This window comes from Amblyraja radiata, chromosome 8 (genome assembly GCF_010909765.2).
Source record: "Amblyraja radiata isolate CabotCenter1 chromosome 8, sAmbRad1.1.pri, whole genome shotgun sequence".
Taxonomy (NCBI): Eukaryota; Metazoa; Chordata; class Chondrichthyes; order Rajiformes; family Rajidae; genus Amblyraja; species Amblyraja radiata.
This window is the reverse complement of record NC_045963.1, coordinates 20,497,162-20,523,307: the sequence shown is the minus strand read 5'-3', so window position 1 is coordinate 20,523,307 and position 26,146 is coordinate 20,497,162. Positions and strand designations below refer to the sequence as shown.

Here is a 26,146-nt window from a genome sequence, read left to right as displayed (position 1 = left end):
GATTACACTGTGGGTCGGGTCGGGTTACGGAAATGGATGAAAAAAAGGCCCACTTTCCGCTCCGTTGCGTACTACACGTCAGACCATTGCATTTAGAAGGAGTGGTCTATCTTGCTATAGGATCTTTGGTCATTACCTCTGATGGTTTGGTCAAAGTCTAGTACTCCCTATAGTCTCTTTTCTGAGTGTTCATATTAACGAACCAGACTGTGATGCAATCAGTCACAAAGCTCTCTGCCGTACACCTGTAGAACTTTGATGGACTATTTGTCAACATAACAAACCTCCTTAATCTTCTAACGAAGTAGAGGCATTGATGAGCTTTCTTTGTTATTGCATTGATGTACTAGGCCACGATAATTCTTTGATCCAGCAGTCAATCTTGCAGATGTTCCATGCCATCCTTACTTTTCTCGTTAGAGAATCCATGAAATCTTGAATGTTGAGGACTTTCAAAGCCAGAGCAAGATTTTCGTTGTACCTGTACTTTATTGTACCTTTGCATAATGCAGTAAACTCAACATGACTTGAAGTTCGACCAAATCTGGTGGTGGACTCCAAGATCTTGTTGTCTTGGAATTTATGGGCTGCATATCAAGAAGTGGCAGGGAGCTGGTTCTGGTGTGAGCTAATGTCCAATTTTTCCACCTTAAAATGTTAATCTATTTCTGATAAAAAAAGATACTTTGTTCAATCGTCAAGCCATATATGTTAGAAAACAGAAAAGGAATAAAAGAGCAGTTGACAGACGAGAGCTCTTTGAAGCAGCCTGTCTCTGGTGTAATGAAAGGCGGCTCTGTCACATCAAACGCGACCCTTCTTCCTATTTTGAAGTTGTAAATTTGGCCTCTTTTTGTATGGGCAGCAGACAGACCCTCCTTCACCTACATTGCCATGTGCTGTTGTCCATTACGGCTGCGCTGTATCCAATGTGGCCTTTCATATTTAATGTGTACAGACTCCTCTAAACCAGAGGCATGGTATGGCTCAGGGGACTGGGATACTCCAGCCATTGTAAAGATAAGGCTGAGATGAGCCCAGGACCACCAGCTCATTGTTCCAGGGTACAGATACTACAGAGGTGATGGAGATACAGGTAAGTGTCAAGTCAAGTCAAGTCACATTTATTTATATAGCACATTTAAAAAACAACTCTCGTTGGCTAAAGTGCTTTACATTTGTTATAAGAATAGCACAACAAAACAAACTACATACATATATACATGTAGCCCTCACTCAGAGGACGTCAGGAAAGGCTTGGAAGTATAGATAAGTCTTTAGTCTTGACTTAAAAGAGTCGATGGAGGGGGCAGTTCTGATTGGAAAGGGGATGCTGTTCCACAGTCTAGGGGCTGCAACCGCAAAGGCGCGGTCACCCCTGAGCTTACGCCTAGACCGTGGGATATTCAGCAACACCAAGTCGGCCGATCTGAGGGGCCTGGAGGTGGAGTGGTGGGTGAGAAGACTTTTTATGTAAGTGAAGATTGGGGGCAGAGGGTGCATGTTTGATGAAGGAGAACACAAACAGTCCTTGGAGGAAATCCTTGGGGGAATCGTCCAGAGAAGCTATATGGGTTGAAACAAGAGTGGATGTTCACATTGTATTACAGGCCTCCCACTAGTTGGTGGGAATTAGAAGAGCACATGCCTAAGGAGATTAATACGGTAGTATATGGGGAGATTTTAGCTTCCCTTAAATTGACTGGGTCATCCACACTGAGTGGGGTGGGATTTATCAAATGTGTCCAAGAAAGCTTTCTTAATCCATTTATAGAGGGTCCTATTAGACAGGGTACAACACTGGACCTCTTAGGGAACAAGGTAGGGCAAGTGACTGCAGAGTTGGTGGGGAAGCAATTTGGGACCTGAGGCCATAATTCTGTAGGTTTTAAGATAGTTATGCAAACAGATAAGACTGGTCCATAAGACTAAGTCCTAAGTTGTGGCAATGCCAGTTTTGAAGACATTAGGGAGGAACTTGCTGTGGTCGATTGGGAGAGTCTGTTTGCTGCCAAGTGGGAGTTTTTTAAAGTATGATAGCAAGAATTCAGGGCCAGCATGTTCCTGATAGGGTGAAGAGCAAGGCTGGCAAGCTCATGGAACCTGGGAGACAAGAAATATTGAGGCCCTGGTCAGGAAAAGCAGTCGGAAACAGTTTTGTTTTGTTATTGTTATCAGCAAACACCAGGAAAGAGTCAGAATGGAGTCAGGCCCTTCGACCAACGTGTCCATGCTGAGCAATATGACAATCTATGCTAGCCCCGTTTGCCCATGTTGAACCACACCCCTTTAAACCTTTCCTATCCATGTACTTGTCCAATTAATTTTCAATTGTTTATGTACCTGCCTCAACCCCTTCCTCTGGCGACTCGTTTCATATACCCACCACCATCTCTGTGAAAATGTTACGCCTCAGGTTCCTGTTACATTTTTCCTCTCTCACCTTAAAACTATGCCTTCTAACTTTTGACTTGCCTACCCTGGGAAAATGACTGCGTGCATTCACAATATGTATGTCCCTCATGATATGATATGCCCCTTTGAATTTGCTTGTCAAACTCCTATGCTCCAAGCAATAAAGATCTTACCTGCCCAACCTCTCTCTACAACTTAGGCACTTGAGTCTGAGCAAGTTTCTCATAAATCCACTTTGTACTCTTTCCAGTATTCTGACATCTTTTCTACGAGAGGATAACCAAAACTGTACACAATATGCCAAGCCTTGCTTCACCAACGATGTCCGGTACAACAGTAAAATAACATCCCAACTCCTGACTGATCGATGAAGGCCAGCATATCCTTTTTTCACTATCCAGTCTACCTGGGATGCTACTTCTAGGGAACTATGTACTTCTACTCTAGTTCCTCTGTTCTACATAACCTCCCAGGTCCTTACTTTTTGCTGTGAAAGCCTGGTTTGGCTTCCAAAAATCCAACGGCTTGCACTTTTTGAATTGAATGTTTACATATTCTGTTATACTGCTGCAAGTAAGTTATTTCATTGTTTTATGTGGGATATCTTTATACTTATAAACTCTGATCTTGGATGTGTGTGTATTGTGCGATGTTCGTGTGCGTTTCACATCTCCTCGAAAACACGACACACTAACGGTAAAACTCTGGGTATGGGAAAACTGTCCTGAATTGTCCTACTTGAGATGAGCAGTACAGTGATGCTTTAGATGAAGGATAGCATATTTCCTTCTCTGAAGAACATTAATGACCCATTATAGACACAAAGAGCTGGAGTAACTCAGCGGGACAGACAACATCTCTGGAGAGAAGAAATGGGTGACATTCGGGTCGAGACCCTTCTTCAGACTTCTCGATCCAAAATGTCACCCATTCCTTCTCTCCAGAGGCGCTGTCTGTCCAGCTGAGTTACTCCAGCTTTTTGTGTCTATCTTTGGTTTAAATCAGCATCCGCAGTTCCTTCGTACACATTAATGTCCCATATAGCTTTTAAGGCAATCTGACAGCCCTATTGATACTGTAATCAATATTATTCCTTCATTTCCAGATGTTATTTTAAATTGAATATGTGTTCTGCCCTGCTGTTTTTAATTTGCGTTCTCTGGACTATTATAGATCAAATCATGTTGCCAATAAAGAGCCATCTCACCACCGGGGCAGGAGAATGGGGGTCCCTGTTTTTATATTTTCTCTTTTTCAGTCTTTTGTGAGAAGAAGTGTTTGGCTTACTCTTTTCGATTTGTGGTATCAAGACGTCATTAAGACAAAATTTACATTTACAGTGTATGAATTTTGCCTTTTTTTGGGTGGTATTTCTGAATGTATGGGCCAAGTGTTTAAATTAGCTGGAATTGTATCCTGATGTTGATCAAGGGAACTTTGAGTTGGAATTCCACATCGGAACTGGGGAGATTTTAATTCCAAATTCATTATCTGAATTTAACGCAATAATTTATAATTGTAACTCATTAAAAATCCACCTTGTTCACTGATGTCCTTATGTGTCTCTGGATTTTTAGCAATGGAGTTTACCCATTAGCTATTTTCTTAAAGGGATTAGCGAGCTACCCAGTTGAGGGATTGGACAATGAAATAGCAGTGTTGACATTACATAAAAATATACTGGGTTATGGAATTTCATTATTAAAATACGTTGGAATAAAATGATTTATATTTAATTCCAGCATTAAGAATTGTGGCGTGTTTTTGAAAATTGGAATTTATTTGTTTGCTACCACATCAATAAAGGGCTGAATATCGCATTCTGTCCCAAATGTTGCATCCTTTGGGATGTTATGATGTGCTTTTTTGTGTGAGGTAGAAAGAGTGAGAGATGAAATCTAAATAGATGGCTGTAGGAATCCAAAGCAGGCCGCAAGTTGCATTTTAAAATTTGTAGGAAGGAACTGCAGATGTAAAACATTTTGAGTGCAGGATGGAAATTGGTGGTGAAGTTGATGAAGTCCATGAGTTCTGCATGGGCGCAAGATGTAGCATCGATGCAGTTGACAATGTAACGGAGATAGAGTTCGGGGATAGGGCCGGTGTATGCCTGGAATAGGGATTGTTTGAAGAAGGGTGTCAACCCGAAACGTCACCCATTCCTTCTCTCCAGAGATGCTGCCTGTCCCGCAGAGCTACTCCAGATTTTTGTGTCTATCTGCGTGTTAAATCAGTGTCTTTGGTGGTGGCAAGAATTTCTGACTGCTTTTCATTAACTTTTTAGCAAGCACACTAGGCAGATTTCTAACAGGCAACTCACATTGGCGATTCTATTGCCTTCAAATCTTCCCCGAGGGTTACGGTACACTTCTCCTTCAAGGACATTGTTCTTTTGATGCTTTTGTGTTTGATGTTTAAAGAGTTCAGTTCTCGAAAGTAAAAATGGTGGTGTCTCAGTAAAGTTACTGTTCGTTTTTTTTTAAAAAAGGGGCAAATTCATCAAAGCAACAGCTTCAAAAGAATTGCAATCCAGATCCAAATTTTTCACCCATCCCTACAATTGTGGCTGTTCTTGTGGAATTTCTGTGTTATTTTAACTTTGTGAGAAAACTGAAACCAACAAAAATGCCAATGCTTGTGGTTTCCGTGAATTTTTTGATTCAGCTTCTGCAGCTCAACGAAACCATTTATTTAACCCTTTCATCGGCCATGGTAGTATTTCTAAATTGTTGAGCTTATGGCAATGATTTTTCACTCAAATATGACTGAATATAGGCAGTAATTTAAAATGTGAACATATTTTGCTTTGGGGAATTTATATGACACAAGTGGACTTAAGATAGTGAGGAAAGTTGGGTTCATTTATTTTAAGAAACAGATATAAAGATCAAGAAACTCATCACTTACATAAATTGAGAAATAAGACTTTGTATGCCCAAATAAATGTAGGAGAACATGGCGTTGGAGAGAGCTAAAGTATAACACTTTCCTAGAGTCAAATTTGATATTGGAAAAATAACCAATATTAATGTGCATGTTAACATGAACATAATTTTAAAAAAAACTCAATGTCAGAACAACTCTTAAAAGTATGTGCATAGCAATCTGTGGGGTGAATTTGTGGAATGGTCTGGAACAGGAGATAAAACCTAGCACAAACATAATTCAGTTTAAAAAGATGTACAAAAACACTTTTTTTAAAGGATACTAGGATGAGGATAGGTGATTGTGAGTGGGATATTTGTTATACTGATTGTATTGGGAAGGGTGGTTATAGGGTGATGGGTTGTATATATGACTAAGAGATACTGTATAGTATATGAGGGTTTTTTCTTTTTTTCTCTCTTTTTTGTATGGCTTTGTAAATGATTAGTGTATAAATGTAAATAATTTGCTGTACATATAGTTGCTGGTGTACATGTGGTGTACATATAGCTGCTAAATTTGTATAAGATAATTATAAGCAGTTGAATAAGGGGTGGGAATTAATAAGCTTTGGCTTCTTCCTGCTCCTTTTCGGACACATACGATTTCATTTATTTATAGATACTGTTTATGACACTTTTTATAAATATTCTTGTTTTGTTTTTTGTATGCTGTTTCACACTTGCTTTTTATTCTTTTATTCTGTTCGAAATAAAGAATTAAATAAATTAACAAACAAACGTGCAAGCAGGGTGAAAAAATGTGGGTTTAGAGAGATTATTTAAAATTTAGGATGAGTAAATAATCAAAAGGTGTGCAGTGCCCAAAAAGCCAATTACTACAGATGCTGGAAATCTGAAACAAACGCAGAAATGTTTGAAAAAATCAGGCTACATTTGAAGAGAGAAAAACAGTACTCCAGCACTTTGTGTCTTTTTTGTAAACCACCATCTGCAGTTCCTTGTGTCAGCATAATGTTTCATCAGAGGACAGAGCTTCAACCTGATTTTGTCTTTCCACAGATGCTGGCTGACCACCTGTTTTTTTTAGCATTACCTGCTTTTTTTCACATAGACATGTCTTGCTATTGCTGTCTGATTTTTAAGTGTGTGCCTCTGTTGCACAATAAGCTGTAGTACTAAATAGTGTTCATAGATACAAAAAATATGTTTATTATTAACCTTGCTAATGAATTGGTGAAATGGAAGCCAGTCAGATGAAGGGACCCAACCCAAAATTTCACCTATCCATATCCTCCAGAGATGCTGCCTGGCCTGCTGAATTACTCCATTGCTTTGTGTTTTACTCGAGATTCCAGCATCTGAGGTTCCTTGTGTCACCATTAGTTTTATTTTAAAGGGTAATCTGAGCAACTCACTTTTAGTTTCTACATGCAAGTGAGAAAAAGCTTTTCAGTGGGTCAGTTGCATGCACCACTCGAGCTAACAAAGGGAACATTCCTTATTTTCAGATTTGCACAATGTCAATGCATCCCTTGTTATGTCCATTGCAAATTTTAATACATTTCTGTCTTTCCTAAAATCTGTACTAACCGCAGCCAATAACTTAGAGGAATTTGCTGAGGCTTGTAAAAAAAACATTCATTCATCAAACCACACACATTGCAGAGCACCTGTTCGGATAATAATAGTACAGTTGAAAGCGGTTAAATGGAATGGTCCCAGTCAGAAGAACTCAACTTTCCTAATCATTCTGATGTAGGTTAAATATATTATTTTTCATGAACTAGGCGAGTGTTGCTTGGTGCATGACAGGACGTGAGGATCGAAAGAAAGTACAGTGACATGCTAGAACTTGCTGGTGTCTTGAACAAGGAAAGAGCATTCTTAGTTGGTGACCAGTTCCACGCTAATAATGTGGTACGTGCTGGCCAGTGCCTTTTTAACCATTCTGTAGGAAGTGCAGAGTATGGCTCTCAGTGGGTGCGCTGGGGGATGTAGTATTTTTTTTCATTTAAGTAAGAATGGATTACAAATCGGCTTTCATTGGAGATGGGATATTGTCTCAGATATTGGTTTTGCCTAGACTTTGTTTCATTTGGATCATGATAGGAAAGGCCTCCCATTGTACCATTGTACCCGCTGTACCATCGAGAGCATCCTGACCACCTGCTTCACGGTATGGTACAGCAGCTGCACTGTTGTGGACAGGAAAGCACTACAACGGGTGGTGAAAACCGCGCAGCACATCATCGGTGCCCCGCTCCCTGCCATGGATGCCCTCCACCGAAAACGGTGTCTGAGACGGGCTGGGAAGATCATTAAAGACCCCTCCCACCCCAACCATGGACTGTTTGCCCTCCTCCCATCAGGGAGGCTCAGGGCTCGTACCAGTAGGATGAGGAACAGCTTCTACAATTATACCATCACATTGCTGAACTCGAAGTCCCGCCGATAGATTTCTCCGGTCCCTCCGTCCCCATTGTTTAATTATTCTGTATTTTTGATTATTCTGTATCTTCTTTTTTTAAAATTTCTATATGCACTACTACTACGGACTGACGCAAAACTGCATTTCGTTGTACCCATACTTAGTATTTGTGCAATGACATTAAAGTTGAATTGAATTGAATTGAATTCCCACACTGACCTTTCTGTCCAGGGCCTCCTCCACTGTCAGAGTGAGGCCAAATGCAAATTGGAGGACCAGCACCTCATATTTCGCTTGGGCAGCTTATAACCCAGCGGTATGACTGTTGATTTCTCTAACTTCAAGTAACCCTTGCATCCCCTCTCTCTCCGTCCCTTCCCCAACCTAGTGGTCGTAATCATTTCACTGTCGCCCTGCTGAGTTCCATTCTTTGTAATACTCGTTATCACCTTACCTACAGCCAACAATGGCTTTGATCTGTCTTTTTGCATATCTTTCATTAATTTGTTCTATCTCTCGGTTCCCTCTCCCCTGACACAGTCTGAAGAAAAGTCTCGATCCAAAACGTCACCTATTGCTTTTCTCCAGAGATTCTGCCTGTCCCGCTGAGTTACTCCAGCATTTTGTGTAAACCAGCATCTGCCTTCCCTTCCTACAATTTTAGTTGTTGGAATATAAATGGAAGGGGCTGAGCATCGATGTGAATTGAACTGCAGCCATAAGTGCTGATATAAATAATATTTATTTTTGGTGTATGACAGGATTATTTTGAATTCAGCTGCTGGGCTCATAATGTGGAAAAATAAGGGTAATGTCAAAACAATGTCTTAATTATAGGTGTTTCCTGAGAGACTTTGATTAAAATTATAAGGTAGTTATCCATCATAACAGCCCTGCAAAACTGCTTTGCATTTCCATTGGTGGCAGCCATTTCTTTGAGCTTCTTCTTCTTGTCGAGTCCACATACAAGATTAGAAGTTGTTCAGCCAGAGCTGAATACACCTCTCGGCATCTGCATACAATGGTGTCTGTCTTGTCGCTTCTTGTGCGTGGCGGTGGAAAAATTAGTGGAAACAGGGCCGCGATGTGAACGCTCTTTCCTTGACCCCATTTCTTTGAGCTGTATTCCCCCTTTTATTCCTAACACTGACAGAAAATCCCAGACCTCACTAAAAGCAAGTCTTGAGAATGGAGTTCACTCAGCAGATTTTTGAGTCTTGTTCTCCATACTTCACTATTTCCTTTAAGATATTACCTTTCAATTTTTCTTAATCCCTTTCCTCGATCCCCTCTTCAGTCCTTTCAGTTACCAGTCTTTTTGTCTATATTTGTTGTTTCTGTTAGTTTGTTCCTTCGTATTATCTTGAGTGGCTTTCTTTTTGGATAGTTTGTCGCGCAACATAGACCGTATCAAGCTGCTATACCTTGTGCTTTCCAGCATGCATCAACATGCCACATTAACTCTGTAAGAGTCCACGCAAGGCTTATAAACAACATTTAGTTCCTTTGATTCTTAAGGGTGTATTTCAGTAATACCTTGACGGGTTGTGCATTAAAGCTTCTGATGTCATCAGTGAATCCTGCAAGATACCGAGCGATGAAGACTGCAAGTTTAATCCTTGGTCAGCTCCTCTCAGTCTGTAGCATTGTCAATAATGTGGTTGGTACATTTGCGTTATTTTATAAAGTAAAAAGCAAGCAGAAGATATTCTCTCAGTAGAAATAAAGAAATAAAGACGCCCCCCGACTCGACCACCCACAGACTCCAGGCCCCAACTCTGGCCTGCATCGCCTGCCCGAGTCCCGCGACGCCATCTTGGCCACGAGGAGCGCCTTCAATACTCACCAGGACGCCGCCTTCACCGACCTCCACATCGATGCCGCCGCCGACCCTCACCTGCCTACCGATGACGCCCAGCCGCGCCGCTTCTACAGTAACTTGGACCCCCTCCCCATCGCTGATTCCTCCGACCCTCGCCGCATCTCCGGGACCGCCCAGCCTCATCGCCGCACCGGACCGGGCCCACTGAACATCGCCGCCGCATTGGGCCCGCCTAACATCGCCGCCGCATTGGGCCCGCCTAACATCGCCGCCGGACCCGACCTACCCAACATCGCCGCCGGACCCGACCTACCCGGCATCGCCGCCGGACCCGACCTACCCGGCATCGCCGCCAGACCCGACCTACCCGGCATCGCCGCCGGACCCGACCTACCCGGCATCGCCAACCGGACCCGACCTACCCGGCATCGCCGCCGGACCCGACCTACCCGGCATCGCCGCCGGACCCGACCTACCCGGCATCGCCAACCGGACCCGACCTACCCGGCATCGCCGCCGGACCCGACCTACCCGGCATCGCCGCCGGACCTGACCTACCCAACATCGCTGCCGGACCCGACCTACCCGGCATCGCCGCCGGACCCGACCTACCCGGCATCGCCGCTGGACCCGACCTACCCGGCATCGCCGCCGGACCCGGGCTCCCCCAACATGGCCGCCGCAACGCATCCGACTCATCTCGCCGCCCCACCGCTATGGCCGACCCGCGCCGCCCCGCCGACTATCCACCCACTGGGACCTCCCACACATCGCCCGCGGACCCCGACTCAACTGCGACGGGACTCCGACCATCGGGTCCGGTGACCCGCGCCACTGGACTCCGACCACCGGTTCCGGTGACCCGCGCCACTGAACTCCCACCATCGGGTCCAATGACCCGCGCCACTCCACCCCCCTCCAACTACCCACAGCCGTCGCCTTACCTGGAGCCTGGACTCTGCACTGGACCTGGAGCCTCCACGCTGCTCACTCCCACTCTCCTGGGCTTAACTCCACTGGGTCCTAGTGCCCGTCTGCCCAGCCTTGCTAACCTCATTGGCTGTTCCACTGACTCTTCCCCCATCCCCCTCCAACTATGTCACCCCCGCTCTTCCCCACCCACATTACAGCCCTCTCACCCCCCCACCCCCTGACCACCCACCACCCCTCCAACACCTACAACCCCCCCACCCCCTACACATCGCCCCGTCCGCAGTCCACCCACCTGGCTTCCTCTGGCCCCAACTCCCATCCCTGCCGGGTGTTCACCATCCCCCCCGACCTCCCCCTCTCCCACACCCAACGGTCTGTCCTCAGCAGAGGTCTTACCTTTGTCCCCCTCCGTCCCCATCTCAATGAGTTCCGCGGCCACCATGACTTGGAGCGCTTCTACCGTCGCCTCCGCCTCACAGCGCACTTCCATGGGAAGGAGTCCTCGCCCCCCAATGGTGACCCTTTTTCCTGTCTCCAACGCACCCCCTCCTCGTGGAACCCCTCTCGTAACGTCCCGGCTCTGGAACTCTTTATCCGGAACTGCCGCCGCGACGTCAACCGCCTCAACTTCTCGACTCCCCTGTCTCACTCCAATCTCTCCCTCCCTGAACGCACTGCCATTGAATCACTCCGCAAAAACCCAGATTGGGTTATCAAACCAGCCGACAAGGGAGGTGCCGTGGTAGTCTGGCGCGTCGATCTCTACAAAGCTGAGGCCACGCGCCAACTCTCGGACACCTCCTCCTACTTACCCTTGGACCATGACCCCACTGACGAGCACCAGGCCACCATATCTAGCACCATCACCGACTTCATCAATTCCCACGCCCTGCCCGACCAAGCTTCCAACCTCATCGTTCCCCAGCCCCGCACGGCCCGTTTTTACCTTCTCCCCAAAATCCACAAACCCGGCTCTCCCGGCAGACCCATTGTCTCTGCTTGTTCGTGCCCCACCGAACTCATCTCCACATACCTTGACTCCATACTATCCCCCTTGGTCAAATCCCTTCCCACCTATGTTCTAGACACCTCAGACACTCTCCACCGTCTCCGCGCATTCCACTCTCTAGGCCCTCACCCCCTCATCTTCACCATGGATGTCCAGTCACTCTACACCTCCATCCCCCACCAGGATGGCCTCAAAGCCCTCCGGTTCTTCATCGACCAGAGGAGCAACCTATACCCAGCCACTGACACCCTCCTCCGCCTAGCGGAGTTGGTCCTCACCCTCAATAACTTTACATTTGACTCCTCCCATTTCCTCCAAACACAAGGCGTAGCTATGGGCACACGCATGGGCCCCAGCTACGCCTGCCTCTTTGTTGGGTACGTTGAACAATCCTTGTTCAATACGTACCAGGGCCCCATCCCCGACCTCTACCTCCGTTACATTGACGACTGCTTTGGGGCCACCTCCTGCACCCACACACAACTGACTGACTTCATCCACTTCACCACCAACTTCCATCCGGCACTCCAATACACCTGGACCATTTCCGACACTTCCCTACCATTCCTTGACCTCACCATCTCCATCGCAGGGGACAGACTTCTGACCGACATACACTACAAACCAACTGACTCACATGGCTATCTGGACTACACGTCTTCCCACCCTGCCCCCTGTAAAGACTCCATCCCCTACTCCCAATTCCTCCGCCTACGCCGCATCTGTTCCCAGGATGAGACGTTCCACACCAGGGCATCGGAAATGTCCTCGTTCTTCAGGGAACGGGGATTCCCCTCCGCCACCATAGATGAGGCTCGCACCAGGGTCTCATCCATACCCCGCAACACTGCTCTCTCTCCCCATCCCCGCACTCGCAACAAGGGCAGTCCCCCTAGTCCTCACCTTTCACCCCACCAGCCGGCAAATACAACAAATAATCCTCCGCCATTTCCGCCACCTCCAACGTGACCCCACCACTCGCCACATCTTCCCATCTCCCCCTATGTCTGCCTTCCGCAAAGACCGCTCCCTCCGCAACTCCCTCGTCAATTCTTCCCTTCCCTCCCGCACCACCCCCTCCCCGGGCACTTTCCGTTGCAACCGCAAGAAATGCAACACCTGTCCCTTCACCTCCCCCCTCGACTCCATTCAAGGACCCAAGCAGTCGTTCCAGGTGCGACAAAGGTTCACCTGTATCTCCTCCAACCTCATCTACTGCAACCGCTGCTCTAGATGTCAGCTGATTTACATCGGGGAGACTAAGCGGAGGTTGGGCGATCATTTCGCCGAACACCTCCGCTCAGTCCGCAATAACCTACCTGAACTTCCAGTGGCTCAGCACTTCAACTCCCCCTCCCATTCCCAATCCGATCTCTCTGTCCTGGGTCTCCTCCATTGCCAGAGTGAGCAACACCGGAAATTGGAGGAACAGCACCTCATATTCCGCCAGGGTTGCTTGCGTCCGGATGGCATGAACGTTGAATTCTTCCAGTTTTGCTAGCCCTTGCTGTCTCCTCCCCTTCCTTAACCCTCGAGCTGTCTCCTCCCACCCTCCCATCCCCCCGCCCTCGTGCTCCTCCTCCTCCCTTTTTCCTTCCTTCTCCCCCCCCCCCCACCCCCCATCAGTCTGAAGAAGGGTTTCGGCCCGAAACGTCGCCTATTTCCTTCGCTCCATAGATGCTGCTGCACCCGCTGAGTTTCTCCAGCATTTTTGTGTACCTTCGATCTTCCAGCATCTGCAGTTCCTTCTTGAACACCCAAGATCTACAGATGCTAGTTTATACCAAAAATGGACACAAAGTGTTGGAATAACTCTGTGTCAGGCAGAATCTCTGAAGAAAAAGGATGGGTGATGTTATGGGTCGGTACACTTCTTTATATTCCCGCCTCACTTGAGTTCAGTGATTCTTTCAGGAGATCCACACACCTGGTGGCTGTTGAATCAAGAATAATTTAGTTTGTTTATGGCTGGGAATTTTGTGATTTAAAAAAAATGCAAACTCTCCTGGGGTACAGGATCACTTGGATGAGGATGAAACTTTGGCACGATAGTGGCGTTTAACAGGCTTTTAGATAGACACATGAATATGCAGGGAATAGAAGGATTTTGTGCAGGCAGAAAGGATTTGTGCAATTTGGCATCATGTTCAACACAGGTGTCATAGGCCAAAGGGCCTGTTCCAGTGGTGCACTGTTCTCTAATCCTCCTCTTCTCTATCCCCTCTACCTCAATTCTTTCCTTCTCACCTAACCATGCCATCCCTCCCTAATATGGACTGTGATTGCCACAGTGCTCCAGGGTCAGATGGGGCAACATTTGTTAACTGTACCTGGGGAGTCATAGAGATATACAGTGTTGGAACAGATCCTTCAGCCTACCTTCATCCAAGACAATTAAGTTGGCATATTGGACGAGTTCCATTTGCATCCATTTGGCCCATACCCCTCTAATTCCTTCCGATTCATATATCTGCCCAAATGTATTTATAAAATGTAATTGTATATAATTTTTAACTTCCTCTGGCAGTTCATTCCCATTAGGGTGGAAAAAGTTGCTCCTGAGGTCTCTCTCAAATCTTTCCCTATGCCCTCTAGTTTTAGAATCCTCTACCCTGGGACAAAGGCTGTGCACGTTTACTTTATCTGTGCCCCTCATGATTTTGTTCACCTCAATAAGGTCAGCCCTCAGCCTCCTACGCTCCAAAGAAAAAAGCCCTAGCTTATCCACTCCCTGTAACTCAAGCCCACCAGCACGTTTAACATCCTGGTGAATCACTTCAGCACCATTTCCAATTTTTAAAAAAAATTTAAAAAATCCTCAGTAAGTCCTGACTAACTTTGAAATACCAAAATGCAACACATCACAGTTGTTAGAGTTAAATTCCATTGACATTCCTTGGCCCACCTTCCTATCTCATCTAGGTCTTGTTGTAACCTTCTTCATTGTGTACTTTTAAACGCCTACTTTGGTGGTAAATTTGCAGTTGACATCAATGTTAAATACATTGTCAGCCAAATCATTAATGTACATAACAAACAGCAGCAGACCCAGCATCAACCCCTGCGGTACTCCACTGATTACACGTCTCCAATCAGGAAATCGACCCTCTACAATTACGCTTGACTCTTTCGTCCAAGCTAATTTTGAATCCCATTTTGGCCATCTCACCCTGGATTCCATGTGACCTAATCTTCGAGAGTAGCCTACCAAGCGGAGCCATGTTAAAGGACACGCACTGTCCTGCCCTCTTCTGTCCTCTTGGTGACCTCTTCAGATTTGTGAGACAGGATTTCCAGCGCACGAAACCATGCTGACTATTCCTAATCAGTCTGTTCCTATCTAAATGGTGGATAGTGTCCAAGAATGTTTTCTCAAGCAATATATAGATGGCTCTACTGGAGAGAGAGAACAACACTTGACCTTTTCTTGGGAAATGAGGCAGGACTGACATGTCAGTGGAGGAATATTTTGGGACCAGTGACCATAATTTTAAATAGTTATGGAAAAACATCGCATTGATCCACAAGTTAAACTCCCAAATTGGGGCAAGGCTAATTTTGGGGGCATTTGACAGGAACTTGCAAAGATTAATTAAAAGAGGCTGTTACCACATAAAGGGACGTCTAGCAAGTGGGAGCTTATTAAAAGTGAGATAGCAAGAGTTTGGGGCCAACTTGAAGTAAAGGGTAGGATTGGGAAACCCTAGTTAATGAGTAATATTGAGGCTCTGGTCAGGAAAAAGAAAGAGGTAAATGTCAGGCAAAAAAACAAAGTGCTGCAGGAACTCAGCAGGCCAGGCAGTACCTATGGAGTGGGGGTGGACTAATAATCAAACAAATCCCTTGAGGAGTATTAGCAATGCCGGAGTACAATTAATAACTAAATCAGTACTGCATGGTAGGCTGGTCCAGAAGTTTAAATCACATGGGATCCAGGGCGAGCTGGCCAATTGGTTATAAAATTGGCTCAGTGGAAGGAATTAGAGAGTGGTGGTGGAAGGTTGATTTCCAGATTGGAAGCCTGTGAATAGTGATTAGTGCTGTTATTTACAATTTGGATGCAAAATTAGATGGTGGGATTAATGTTTGCAAATGACACCAAAATTGGTGACATGGTTGACTGTGAAGAAGGTTGCCTGAGGTTACAACAAGACCTAGATCAACTGGAAAATGGGCAAACGAATGGGAGATGGAACTTCATTTGGACTTGTGAAATCATGTATTTTGGTAAATTCAACGGTGGCAGGACTTACACAATGAATCACAGGGTCATGTGGTGCAGGGAGACCTGGGCTCCAAGTGCATTGTTCTCTAAAGGTAGAGATGCAGGTAGACAAGGTGGTGAAGAAAGATTATGGCATGCTTGCCTTCATCGGTCAGAGCATTGAGTGCAAGGGTTTGGATGACACATTGCCTGGAATATTGTGTGCTGTTCTGGTCACCCTTCTATAAGAAGGATTAAGTCAGAGAGGGTATACAAAGATTCACAATGATGTTGCTGGAACTGCGGTTTAAATCAAATGGAGAGACTTTATAAAATCATAAGATGCATGTTCTTGGTATTTATACCCAGGGTAAGGGAGTCTAAAACTAGGGGACAGAAGTTTGAGAGAGGAAAGATTTAAAAGGACATGTGGTGACTAGATTTTTGCATAGGATACTTGGAAGGAGCTGGCAGAGGAAGTGGCGGAGGTAGGTTCAATTGCAATGTTTAAAAGATGTTTGGACACGTAATACTGGATAGGAAAGGTATAGAGTGAAGTGAGCTAAAGATGGGCAAATGAGACTAGCATGTTGGTTGCTATGGACTTGGATGGACATGTTTCTGTTCTAAATAACTCAGACTGAGTTTGCATAAATGTATTGCAACTCCCGATTCAGCAGGATTCCTTCACTCATATTTTCGTCACACGTAAGCATTATTTTGAGCTTGGCAATCTGAATGGGAGGAGAATGTTTATACGATTTTATTGGGAGTTAATGGGTTACAGGTAGACTGGCTGCTGGAAAATGAAAACCACCGTTTCTTGGGATGCTCCAGTATTACTCTCTGTGCCTTCTAGTTTTTTGTTTGTATAAAAGGAACGATAGGAGCTCGGAGAACATCTGCTGAGGAGCAGTTCCTGTGTGGGGGAGGGAATACAATGCTTCCATTTATACATCAGTGAAGTCAACCCCGTTGGAAATTGCCTGAAGCCAAGACGTTTAACCCACTTCAAGGTGCAGGAGAAAGTAATTCCACATGTGCCGAGTCTCTTCGGATCACAATACCTTTCTTTAATTGCTGGTAGTGAGAATAAAGGTGTCTACATATGCTCAGTATGCACATTTTACTTTCAGACAGCAGCTCATTAAATTGGGCAGAATGTATGCTTTAAAATTTTAGCCATTAAAGATTAATGTAACCAAATGGGCAAATTAGTTGTTCTCCAGATGTGTAGCTCTTTTCATTGAAAGTCTTTGACACAATTGAACATGAATAATGAATAAACACATAAACACGTGAACACGAATAAAAACATTGTTAAGTTATGAGATTTTTTTTTGGTCTCCCTTTTCTTTTGTTTTCTGGATGAGGAAAAATTAAATACTGTTGTGAAGTCCAAGGGCAAACAAGCAGTCAATTTCTGATAGAAACATCGTACATTGCAGGAAATTCCAGCAGAAAATAACATATTAACATTCAGAATGCACGCAACAGTTTACCTTTCATAGACTTTAAGACAGACTAGATTTTGAAGTCAAATTTGAAAATATTATTATTATATTCCAGTGAGGCATAGGAAGTTTGACTGTGAATTCTTGCACAGTAGTTTTTTTTATTGCATATTTGTGTGCATCAAGTTGATGCCTTTCAGACAGACACTGGAGTGCTATTGAAATGGATACTGGATTTACAAGCATTTTGAGCTCTGATATATGTATGTACAGACTCATAAATGTTTTAGTTTTTCAATACTTTGAACTAATCAGCAATACGCAAGAGGAGTAATATTACAATTATTGATATTTTAAAAAATGTCAATTTATGGAATTTGTATTTGCAGAAAGCTTTTGTTTTAGGTTTTAAAGTTACAGCGTGGAAACAGGCTCTTCGGCCCACTGAATCCATGCCGAGCATCCAACAATCACCCATGCACTAGTTCTATCCTATACACTAAGGACAATTTACAGAAGTCAATCAACCTAAAGTGTCCGCAGAAGATCTGTGAATATATTTACAAAACAATGAGCGTATTTATAAATGCTGCCTTGCATCAAGCAGGAGTTGATGAAAAGACAGCATGAAGTCAATCTTTATTAAATGGTATTTTGGCAAATGTTATGTGTCTCTTTCCACAGATGATGAGTGCCTTACTGAATTAGTTTAGTTTAGAGATAGAACATCGAAGCAGGCGATCCACGCCGACCAACGATCACTTTGACACTAGTTCCATCCTGCACACTAGAAACAATTTACATCAACTAATTAACTTGCAAACCTGCATGTCTTTGGAATGTGGGAGAAAACGAGAGCACACGAAGAAAACCCACACCACCACAGGGAGAGCGTTGTACAGACAGCACCTGAAGTCAGGATTGAACCCAGGTCTCTTGCACTGTAATGCAGCTGCTCTGCACCACTATACTGCTTTTTATACGATTTTTCCTTTGTTTCAGATTTCCAGCATTTTCAGGTTTTTTTTAATACCTGACATTATTTCCTGAAGATTTGAGTATTTGTATAAATGATTCACAACAAAAGCCAAAGGGGGCTTCATAGTAACGGAATTTAGAGGTCATTATTAAGGTATATTGCAACATGTTCTACAGTTTAAATACTGTGTGCAGTTTTTAAGTATCTACCTAAAAAAGCAAATGAAAATCAGAATGTGCAACAGACTTGCAGCAAAATGCTTCAAGAACTATTACGAGCAGAACTGCTTGGAGTTTTTTCCAAAGAACCAGATGATTTTTATGATAAATTTTGCCAGTGATAAGAGAATCTTATTTTTAGGTTTGATCAAAACTGAAGAATTGCCAATGTAAAGTAGTCTGTACAAATTTGGAGAGAGAATAAGAGCTTTATTAATATGGAGAAATATTGGACCATAAAATGTTTTGCACAAGAAGGTTGTTGTCTATTTAAAGGGACAGTGGGAAAAGATCAGTGCAAGGGGGTCAGTTTGTATTGTTCCAGCAAAGCATTACAGGAGATGCAGCACAAAATCTCTGAAAGGTCTTTAGTGTACCATAATATTTTTGTGTGGTACATGATGGAATTTCATCCAAGTTTTTTGTGGAATGCTGCTTGTGTTCCAGGTTCCCTGTTTAAAATACACGATTATTCATGGCGGTAATTGCATCAATGAGGTGATGTCATGTGTCATAGATTCACACAGCACAGAAACCGGCTCTTTGGCCCAACTTGCACCAAAGTTAAATCCCTGTTAGCTGCATCTCTGTTGAAACATGCAAGTTAGTTCGTAATTATGCGCTTTCAGTTCAAAGACTACTTACTGTTACATAATACTACGCACCCATGAATTATTATGGAATACTTCATCTGTAAGCTTCAAGGCCTTTAAATTTTCCTACCAAAATATGTATCTTTTTTCCACTCAACCCAACCCCCCCCCCCCCCCCAGACAAAAACAGCCTTGGAATTCAACTGCCTCTAAATCACTCCATTGTTGGCATTCATGTCATCGGCTGCTAAGGCCATAAACACTGGAATTCCTGTCCTGAACCTCTGTGTTTCCACCTCGTTTTCCTCCTTTTTAGACGCATCTTAAACCCACATCTTTATCCAGGTTTTGGGACATTGCACTAACAGATCATGGCTTGTGTTTTAAATTTTATTTTAAGACATTCCTTCAAATGCTTTGAAAGTTTTATTTTATTAAAGCTGCTGTTTAAATAAAATATCTTGCTTTTGCTGTTGAACGATTGCTCTAACGCTCCATTTTATCATCCAGTTGTAGCAATCAGAGGTTATATATTAATAAAAGAATGTCATTGTCCTAGCTTTGCGACTACTTTTCAACTTCTCCAGCATTAAAACTGAGCTACTGATAGGTGGTCACATAGCTGGTGTTAAATAATGACACGTTTCCACTGTAAATGAGCAATGTCTCAAGCTGTCCTTGTTACCTTTATTTAAGAGGGTATTATTTACTTTGTGCTTTCTCCCCACTGTATGAGTCATTAAGGCCATTGATTGACTCAAATTATGTGTAGGATATTCAAGTGCCAAGAGTGCAGGATGTTTTGCAAGGGAGAGCTGTAATAGTAGAACCCTTTCACTAAAGTTTTTATTGATAGATTGTGGTACCTGTTGTGAAGCTTTGTGTCATTTTAATGCTGGTAAATCCCGTGCTAAATTTTAATTCTTTTACCACTTTATGTTTTCATTATCTTTTGAACACATGGATGGCTAGATGGTCTCTTTTGAAGTCTGCATCTTGTGTAGTTGTGCTTGTTATAAGGAAGAGTAAAAGTGCATTGGAGTATCTATCTACTGCCATACATTTTGGCCACAATAGACAAGGAATGCATCCCGTGTGGAACTGCACGTGTGATCTGACACCCGACTGCCAAACGGCGCTGTTCCCAGAACCTTCACTCTTTCTAAAATGCTAGACTCCCCAGATGGCTTATTTGGTGAAACAATAGAACTTCATGGGTTTCAGCTATTTGGATTAGTAGTGCCTCAATTTGAATTACTGTTGAACTAATCAATTGCAACCATATTGAAAGGAAACTCAGAGTATTTCCTCTTCCTGGCACGAAGATGAGGTTACTTTAAATGCTACCACGATATGGAATAATTAGTAGTAACAGTTAGAAATATGTGTAATGCCCATATATACAATCGCTGAGTTTATAATGAGGGAAATCTGAGTGTTCCTGGCATTGCAATTGGTCATTGGTAAGTTTCAGTGCATTATTCAGAATCAATGCCAGATTATTTATTGTCAGCTGCACTACAGAGCTATGAAATTCTTTGTTTGCATGAAGCTCCTGGAGTAAACTGTATACATGGTAATGATAAATACAAGGGATGACACAATAATAAATTAATCTGAAGTAGTGCAAAAAAAATAATTAGATTGCAATAATGAAACAGGTGATCTTTTTACCTCCGTCCTCTTGCGCTGACCCTGCCTTGGCCTCAGTTCATTCCTTCACATTCTTCTCCCATCTTCTGATCTCTTCAACTGGTTCCTGCCATGTTTGATGGCACTAGGCCTATATTCATTGACGTTTAGAAGAATGAGGGGGGACCACATTGAGATGTACAGAATAGTGAAAGGCTTGGATAGAGGGGACGTGGAGAGAATGTTTCCACTTGTGGGAGAGCCTAGGACTAGAGGTCAAAGCCTCAGAATTAAATGACATTCTTCTCGCAAGGAGATGAGGAGGAATTTCTTTAGTCAGAGGGTGGTGAATCAGTGGAACTCTTTGCCACAGAAGGCTATTGAGGAAAAGTCAGTGGATATATTTAAGGCAGAGATAGATATTCTTGATTAGTATGGATGTCAGAAGTTATGGGGAGAAGGCAGGAGAATGGGGTAAGGAGGGAGAGATAGATCAGCCATGATTGAATGGCGTAGACTTGATGGGCCTAATGGCCTAATTCTACTCCTATCTCTCATGATCTTATGTGGAATTGCTCCTACAACCGCTGCTAGGTTTCTGCAAAGACTGTCAACCGTTAGAGGGCCTTGGGGTGGAGGAAAGTGAAGGTCGTGGATGGTGAAGGTGCCGGGGAAATTTCTGCGTGGTAATTAGTTGATTTTCACATTTGCCGATGTTCCATGATTGGATACATGGAGTCAGAATATGATATAATCAACTCTCTAGGAATCCGGAATGGGCAGCTTTCCAACTGTCTATATGTTGAAGAGATTCCAGCTATTTATGTGGAGATTTTCCCAACTTGGGGCCATTGTTGTTCTATAAGTTTTTATCCACAATAAAACCATCACCCACTCGGTGTTACTTGCTTTATGATACCGGCGTTAAACAGTAATTTATCACATCGTTTGCATGGGAGGACAAAAACTTGGGTCTCCATTGAGTAAAACTGGTTAACAATCGGTAGCATTCTTGATGAATTGATTAAAAAAAGTGGTTTGGTGAAGGGAGGAGAACTGCATTTTTATATGCGATCATAAGAAAGCATTCGTTAACTGCCTATTGCAGCAGTGGTAATATTTCAGTGATGAGAGAGAGAAAATATAGTTTGTATATTTGAACATGAATAATTTATGGGGATGTTTATTTGGCCATGAAATGACCTTAGGGGCGAAATTGTAGTGTCTTCCATCTCGTTAATTCGTTCAAAATCGCCCTTTCAGAACGATGAGTATATCCTCTGGTTTAGTTGGTGTCAATCTTTGCTGCCCTGTCATTTGAGAGAAGAAATTCTGGAGGCTGCAATGCGCACAACACACATATCTCTCTGACTGTTTAGACTTAGTCCACAGTTTGCCTTTCCAAATTATCTGGTTTAGGATTACACATTACCTTCAGTTGCTGCTTTGTTTGTTTTTCCTTAAATGGAATGCTGGATTGCATCCAGAGCAACATTCCATGAGCAGAAGGTATAACAAGAACAGACATGATATCTGAAATAGTTTGTTTTCTTCCCCCTAGGAAAGAGAAATTGTAAATCTGCAGCTTGTGGTAACAAGCAAGAACTAAACTGCCATCAGTCAAGGCCAAGAAAGTTAGGCATTGGTGTTTTTTGGTGAGGCATCCACTTTTCTTTGGCATATCTGATCTGCCGCTACACTCATATTAATGTATTAACAATTGACTTTGCTGCAGCTTGCTAAAGGTCTTCCGGCTCTGGAATTGTATGATTGTATAGGCAGCTGGTCCACACCCCTAAAGAGCTATTGACATTGTTTGTTACAGGATGTCTTAGTCTTGGCATCAGGTTGACGTATTTCTGATCTGCTACCTCATGTGAGGTCCTTGTGTATGAGCTTAAATTGTTGATTTATTTGGCGTGGAGCCCATTTTACCTCTGATTTATGTTGTGTATCTGAGTAGAATAGCCTTTTGGGGTAACTGCACAATTGATTTGTTCAATAGGTAGAAACTGAAGTACTGCAACAAAAATGCCAATTTTTAAATAGAAGGAAATTATAAATTGTAAATCAAAACAACCCCTCTCGCACGCTGAGGCCAGGAGCAGAGAGTGAGAGGGAGGCCTCCTTCTGCTGGGCGAGGTGCAGGAAGAGGAGGTGGTGGAGCCGCTGTCGCAGCCGCTGTTGCCGCTGTTCGGGGCCTGTCATTCGCTCCGACCCTTCGTCACCACGCACCTAGTATCTTTGCCATGCATTACAGCCGTCGCTGACACAAAACGTCACGTTCCTATTCTCCAGAGATGCTGCCTGACCCGCGGAGTTACTCCAGTTTTTTGTGTCTATCGGTATAAACCAGTATCTGCTTTCCAAGCCGGGCAAAATGAGTCGGCGTTTAGGTTGCCTGGAGGCACTTTGGGTGGTCAATGGCACCCGGGCAACCGCTAATTTCGAGCCCTGCATCATAGACATCTGTACAGATTCTGTTTCACAAGGTCCTAGTTAAATGTAAGGCCTTTCTCTGCAAGCGATGTACTGTAGTTTCCAATGACTCAATCAAGAGTATTACTAGAATCACCAATGCTGTAAGTATTAAATTTACATGTAAAATTACATTTCTTGCCATAGAGGGAGTACAGAGAAGGTTCCCCAGACTGATTTCTGGGATGTCAGGACTTTCATATGAAGAAAGACGGGATAGACTCGGCTTGTACTCGCTAGAATTTAGAAGATTGAGGGGGGATCTTATAGAAACTTACAAAATTCTTAAGGGGTTGGACAGGCTAGATGCAGGAAGATTGTTCCCGATGTTGGGGAAGTCCAGAACAAGGGGTCACAGTTTAAGGATAAGGGGAAATCTTTTAGGACCGAGATGAGAATTTTTTTTTTCACAGAGAGAGTGGTGAATCTCTGGAATTCTCTGCCACAGAAGGTAGTTGAGGCCAGTTCATTGGCTATATTTAAGAGGGAGTTAGATGTGGCCCTTGTGGCTAAAGGGATTAGGGGGCATGGAGAGAAGGTAGGTACGGGATACTGAGTTGGATGATCAGCCATGATCATATTGAATGGCGGTGAAGGCTCGAAGGGCCGAATGGCCTACTCCTGCAACTATTTTCTATGTTTCTAAGATGGTTTCGCTGATTGTGAGGACAAAAAGGTCAGCAGGCGTTATGCGAAGGAAAGATGATAATTTGCATGCTGTACTTGTGAGATAATTGAATCTCTTACCTTGACATCTCATTTTGGTAATGCAGATCTTCGTGAAGACCGCTCTTTAAGCTTGCAGTATTGTCTTTTTGCTGACCTCCTAAGAGGATACTCAGTAGAATAAAGTAGTTTTCTATGTTTCTATGTACTATTAAATACTGAGCAATCCCAATCATATCCATGTGCTTAATTTGAGAAGTGTTTGAGATATAGAGCAGATGCCCTGGTGATATTGTGATGCTTCTGTATGGTTTTGGCATGGAATTAAAAAAAACAAAATCTTCCACTACAACGGTGCACTTATTGAACATATTCATACACATTTCAGAAGATTTTACTGATTGATTGAAAGATACAGCATGGAAATAGGCCCTTCAGCCTTTCGAGTCCACGCTGAAAATCAATCGCCCATTCACGCTAGTTCTGTTATCCTACTTTTGCATCCACTCCCGAAACTCTTGGGGAAATTTTATAGAAACCGGTTAACCTAAAAACCGGCATGTCTTTGGGACGTGGGATGAAACCGCAGGAAAGCCACGCGGTCACGGGGAGAATGGGAAAACTACACACAAACAGCACCAGATGTCAGGATTGAACTAGCTGCGCCACTGTGCCCCACCCTATTTCAGGCTAATATATACAACAGTTTTTCTTGGAATCTCCACATAGCTCTGTCAAAATTTTTACTGTGGCGATGAGAATTCAATTGCCTGAATTCCAATACAAAATCTAGTAAGGTTGGCTCACCTTCATTGGTCGGGGCATTGAGTATAAGAATGAGGATGTCATATGGCAGCTTTAAAGGTCTTTGGTTTGGGCCACATTTGAAATATTGTAGGCTTTGGAGAGTGCACAGAAGAAGTCTTGCTGAAAGTTGTGTGGATTAGAGAGTTAGAGATTAGTTATAAGGTGAGTGGCCAAACTTGGATTGTTTTGTCTGGAAGATCAGAGTTTGAGGAAAGACCTGAGAGAAGTATATAAAATTATGAGAGGGGTGGATAGTGTAGACAATCAGAACCTTTTTCCAGTGTGGAAATAGCAAAGTCAAGAGAGCATAATTTTAAGGTGAGAGGGGTAAAGTGTAAAGGAGATGTTTGGGACAAGTATTTTTACACACAGAGTGGAATACTTTGCCTGGGGTGGCGGTGGAGACAGGTATGATAATGGCATTTAAGTGGCTTTTAGATAGCCAGATAAATATGCAGGGAATAAAGGATTATGGATATGGATATGGCAGGCAGAGATAATTAGTTTAACTTAGAATCCTGTTGGACATTGTGGGCTGAAGGGCCTTTTCCAGTGCTGTGCTGTTATGTTCTATGTTGATTAAAACCAATGATCCAATATGCCAATTATTTTTTTCTTGTTAGCCTGATGGATGTGAGTTAATTAAGTCATCAGCTGTGTTCGTTTAAAACTGTTGGCACGTGGGTTTTCTTGAATATTACTATTAACTCAGTTAGTTGTAACAGTTATTTCCATAACTGCAGAAGATGGTTCTTGAACATGCATTCTCTCCAGCTCTGTTGATTTACTAGACCAGCAATTGGATTAGTAGCAGGTAGATTATTATTATTATTATCTCAGTGGCTGAACTAGAATGGTGACCTGGCGGTGTGATTAATTGTTTCAGCTTTGCATTCCATTGCGCTTTGAAGTCGTTTGTAGAATTTTGCCAATCAGTTACAGAAGTTGAAATAAAGGAATTTATTTGAGCCCCAAAGCAGTTGGGAAAATTTCTTGTCTGGCATTGAATGTTTAGATTGCCATTAAATGTTTGTATCCCAGCGCCGATCTCAGCTGCTTTTAGAGCAGCAATCACTGATTCAGAATATTGATCTGTTTGAAGGGTTATGGTCCCTTTTGAGGGCCAGATATCTAGTAGGAATTTAAACCAGTAAATTCCACCACATCTTGGATTGGGATTTTAAACACTCTCTCCTGGAAGTCCACAGGGTGCTTTGTCTGACATGAATTAGTTTGTTACCTTTTGAGGCTTTAACAGTTAACGTATATAAACCTCCAGTTAGCTCAGGTACCTGCAGCCTAAATTATGACACACTTTTCACCTTTACAGTACTATTTCCAAACTTTAGAAAATAGAATAAATGATCAAATTCAGACGGATGTAAAAGAAAAATCTTGTATCAAACATACTTTCTGTAAATCAGGAAAAAAAGAAGGAATGAATGTTGAAAACAAAATGAGAAATGTCATCAAATTATACTCCCATGTACTTCGATATCATTTAGTTTAGAGATATATAGCGCGGAAACAGACACTCCGGCCCACTAGCGATCCCCGCACCCACTAGAGAATATTTACAATTTTACCGAAGCCAATTAACCTACAAACCGGTACGTCTTT

At 43.3% G+C, this 26,146-nt stretch overlaps 1 protein-coding gene across 4 annotated transcripts in view; it reads left to right on the top strand.

The window, feature by feature from the left end:
* ptpn14 (protein tyrosine phosphatase non-receptor type 14) overlaps window positions 1–26,146 on the top strand; it is a 191,240-nt gene that overhangs the window by 35,746 nt on the left and 129,348 nt on the right. For 2 of the 4 annotated variants that reach the window (XM_033025350.1, XM_033025348.1), the window contains one exon: window positions 22,137–22,230. The exons of the other annotated variants lie outside the window; for them this stretch is intronic. The gene's annotated coding sequence lies outside the window, so the exon portion shown is untranslated. The remainder of the gene's footprint in view (window positions 1–22,136; window positions 22,231–26,146) is intronic. 4 annotated transcript variants of the gene reach the window in all.